Here is a 4,668-nt window from a genome sequence, read left to right as displayed (position 1 = left end):
CACCTAACACCTGGGGAAACAACACCCACATGGGTGGATCCAAAGCTAGTAGCCAACCTCAGATGCTGGCAACAGCTATTGCATGGTGGCACTTTCACCCACCCCTGCTAGTGATATCACTGCCATTCTCCCATCTGCACCATGCACAAGGCTGAGTGTTGTGGCCTGTTGGCCACTGGCCACTCCAGCTGCTGAATCAGCTGAGAAGGTGGAGTTGGAGTTGAGGCCAGCATCAAGGCAATTGGAGAGCTCCAAGGGGGAAGAGGGAATGGAGAAATCTGGCCACACCATATATCAGGCCACACCATATAAACCACTATCTCAGCTGCAGACTTCACATCCATTCTTTATTTAATAAACTATGAAACTTCAGATTTCAGAGTCTTCCATGAATATTGAAAAACAACAGAGTCAAGGAAAATATTTTTTTATCTCTTCTGTAAGTTTCTCCCTATTTACCCAAGAATACAGTCTACTTTCAAATCATCCATATATAATAAATGAGAAATTTTTTTCAACTTCTTTGGCTGTTTGGTAGCCTAATTTCATTTTTTTAAAGATTACTGATAGTGGGATCATGGCAATGATGAAGAGAAGAGGTGAAAGTGAATCACCCTGGAAAATTCTTTGTTTGATATTAACCATTCGGTAGTTTTCATTCCCTACTGCCAACTCAGTTTTCCATTGTTTCATTGCCTTTTCAGTAAAGGATTTAATATTTTTGCTAATGCCAGTTCTTTCTGAGCATTTTATGATCCAACTATGTGGCAGTGAGTCAAATGCCTTTTTGTAACCAATCCAGTCCATATTCAAGTTCGTTTTTCGGTTCTCACAATTTTCTAATATCATTTTATCAATTAGGAGCTGATCTTTTGTGCCACTGCTCCTTCTTTTGTTGCCTTTTTGCTCGACTGGCAAGATATTGTTTGTTTCCAAATAATCCATCATGTTATCTGCAATAATGCCTGCAAGTAATTTGAAGGTTGTTGGCAAGCATGTTATTGGTCTGTGGTTTTCAGGTGTTGTTCCTTTAGTTGCATCTTTCTGAATCAAGTATGTTTTTCCAGTTGTCAACCATTCATCAATTTGGCCCTTTTGTAAAATTTCATTCAGTTGCCTGGCCAATATTGCATGTTATCCGGTCAGATATTTGAGCCAGAAACCATGTAATTGGTCCTTTCCAGGTGATGTCCAATTCTGTACCCTTTTTACTCGATTTTTGACCATCTCAGTTGTTATTTCTAATACTTGCATTTGTTTGTTGCCAATGCTTTTCTCAAAGTCATGTATCCATTTTGCTTCCTTATTGTAGTCCTTTGCATTTTCCCACAATTCTTTCCAGAATTCAACTGTGGCCTGCTTTTCTGGTTTTTTATTTTTGGTGTCACCATTCACATTAAGAGTTTGATAAAAACACCGTTGGTCTGATCGAAATTGCTGATTTTGTTTATATTGGATGATTCGTGCCTCATATCTTTCAATTTTTCTAGATATTGCTGTTATCCGCTGTTTTACAATCTCTACAGCTTCATTGATGTTTCTTGTATCCAATCTATATCTTCTGATTAGCTTATCCATGGTTTTGTTGTTTTTAATCCGTTGCTCATGCATGTTCTTTAAGTTACTAGCATCTGCCCTTAATTTTTTGACTTTTTGTTCTAATCGGATTTTCCACTTTGGCTTTGATGCTTTTTCTGTTGTGTGACTAGGTACTTTGATTTTCATGCCTAGTTCATTAGTGACTATTACAGCTGCACTGTACATTAACTAGTTTGTTTCCAAGATGGATCCCGATTCAAATGTTGAAAACACTGCATTAACCATTTTCATGATAGGGGCCAAAATTTTCTTAGGCACAGTTTTTAGTGATGGTAAACGTTGCCTTTCCTCATTAAGCATAAAATGCTCCATGATCTTATCCTTCAATTCTTTTTGTTTTTGAGTTAGTTCATCAGTTGGTTCAGTGATAACTGGTTCTAGTGGGGGTGGTGTTATTTCCTCCCCGACAGCTTCTTCTGGGAGTTCTACTATAATGTCTTTAGTTGTGTCTTGAATATCAGTTATTTCCGCTTGTGATATTGTTTTTTGGGTTTTGCAATTTGCCTGAATTTCCTCATGTTCAACTTCACTAAAAACTTTATTCCATATAATAAATCGCCTTTGATCTGCTAGTCGTTGTTCACTAACATTTGAATCTGGATATTGTTCTTTCCATAATTCATACATTCGCTTTAAATGACCTCTTTTTTCTGGCTCTGAGTTGTAGTAACAGGCCATTATGGCACGGTTTTCATCTGCACTATATTTTTGTCGTTTTGTTGGCTGGTCCACTTGTAGCCCACTTGTCGACGGATGTCCAGGGACCCCAACATCCGCCGTGACCCTTGTTAACCCACGCGACGACCGATGCAGTATAGAATTTGTATTAGTTTCTTTCACCATATTGTATGGGTTGGTGGGTTTTTTTATGGGGCCAGTTGCCAACCTGACCCCAACCCTCCCCTCCTTTCTCATCTGGGCTTGGGACCAGCAACGGCGGAGTTGTTGTTGTTGTTGTTGTTGTTGTTGTTGTTGTTGCAACAACAGAATTGTATCACAGCGGCCACCCAGGGGCCTAGGACTTATTATTATTGTTGTTGTTGTTGTTGTCGTCATCATCATCATCATTACATTTACTGGTTTATTTAGAGGATGTATATGGCTGCCCACTCACTTTCAGTGACAGCTTAGAAACAATTTACTGCATGCTTTTTATGGATCCATATGTTTGTATCAGGAAAGGTTTTTTTAAAAAAAATATTTGAAACTTCCTTCATTCTGGACACATATTTCAAGGTCCCCAGAGGAAAAGTTAATTCTCACTGTAATTATCATCATCCCAGTCTTTCAAACCATTTCTGCTACTTCTCCATTGACTGTTTTTCATTTAAACATCAAACATCAGACTGAGTAGAAGGGAACTTGCACCAGAAAAGGATAAATGCCTCAGGTGAAGCTCTGTGTGTCACAGGTCTTGGGACAGGCATGGGCTGGGCTCTTGAATGTGTCTTTCTTTTATTTAGAGTGGAAGCTCATTTTCTCTCTGTCCAAATCAAGAAGCCTCTGCCATTTCCATCTTGTGAGAGTGCCTTGAATTAGAACATAGAATGATAGAGTTGGAAGGGAACTTAGAGGTCTTCTAATCCAACCCTCTGCTCAAGCAGGAAATCCTATACCATTTTAGACAAACCTCCTTTGTTGCAGTATCCACAACTTCTGGAGGCAAGTTGTTCCACTGATCAATTGTTCTAAATGTTAGGAAATTTCTCCTTAGTTCTAATTGCTTCTATCCTTGATTATTTCCCATTATTTGTTTTTTGTCTTGCCTTCTAAATACCTTGGAAAATAGATTGAACCCCCTCCCTTTCTTTGGGGCAACCCCTCAAATGTTGTAACTACTATCATGCCAGCTGTAGTCCTTCTTTTCATTAGACTAGACATATCCAATTCCTGCAACTGTTGTTATGTGTTTTAGCCTTCTATCTTTGTTGCTCTTTTTTGCATTCTTTCCAGAGTCTCAACATATTTTTTTATATTGTGATGTGAACTGGTTGCAGTATTCCATATGTGATTTTACTAAGGCTTTGTAAAATAGTACTAGCACTTCACATGATCTTGATTCTCTCCCTCTTAGAATTCTTCTAACTCCTTCTGTTGTTTAGAAGTGTGAAAGTGATTCAACCTTATGAACCTTTTGCTTCTGCTTGCGATGCTACTGGTGTCCCAAAGAGTCTCTGGGAAGCTGAGAATGAAGTGCCCACTGAGTTTGGAGGGCAGAAAAAGACCATGGAGCTATTACAGCCCAGGAGACCATGTTATTAGTATGATTACCAATTCAGCAGTACTTTCACCTGAAATCTTGCCCTTCAATGTGGCTCCTTCTAGCCTTTCGTAAGTCATACGGTGTGATGGAGTTTCATTCTCTCCATTTGAAGTTATAACAGTCTCTTGTTCCTAAATTGGAGAAATAGTGTGATTTCTAGAATCATTTGATATCTAGGGCTTCCCTCTTGTTTCTTATTTTGTGTAAGAGACTGAAATCCAAAGAAAGGGCAGGACAATTCTGATATAAATTCAAATTATTTTCCCCTCCTAATCCAGTCCGGAATTTATCACTTGAATACTGATTTTGGTGCAAAACAGCTTGTTGAAGTGTTTGCTCTTGCTAGGTCCTACTAATTTCTATATTTTAAAATATATTTATATTCTGTGACTGATGCTTATAAGTATAGAGGGTTTTTTTAACTTGTTTTCTCGATCACTTATGAATTATTTTAAAGATTTGATGATTTTGAATCCTTGTTATTGAGAAAATGAAAATTAGCGCTAATACAAGTAATGGTATATTTGTTGATGTATTTGTTGATATATTAATATAATGAACCTGGTGGAAAATAGTCCCCATCCCAACTTCTCAACAGTCATAAAAATTAAACAGTGATGGTTGTCTGTGATTTATTTTTGGGTTTGCATTAGTGTTTGGTTAAAACTGAGTAGGCTTGAGGAGATGAAAAAGGAACAAAAACATAATTTTATTATTGCTGATGATGATAACTTGAACATTTTATTTACAGTAATTCACCTTTTAATCATCAAAATATCCTACGATTCATTGGTATCATTGAAATG

The sequence above is a fragment of the Thamnophis sirtalis genome, unplaced genomic scaffold, assembly GCF_051295495.1.
Source record: "Thamnophis sirtalis isolate CommonGarterSnake01/CBP01778 unplaced genomic scaffold, rThaSir2_p1.2 scaffold_3, whole genome shotgun sequence".
Classification (NCBI taxonomy): domain Eukaryota; kingdom Metazoa; phylum Chordata; class Lepidosauria; order Squamata; family Natricidae; genus Thamnophis; species Thamnophis sirtalis.
Note: the sequence above shows the minus strand (reverse complement) of the source record.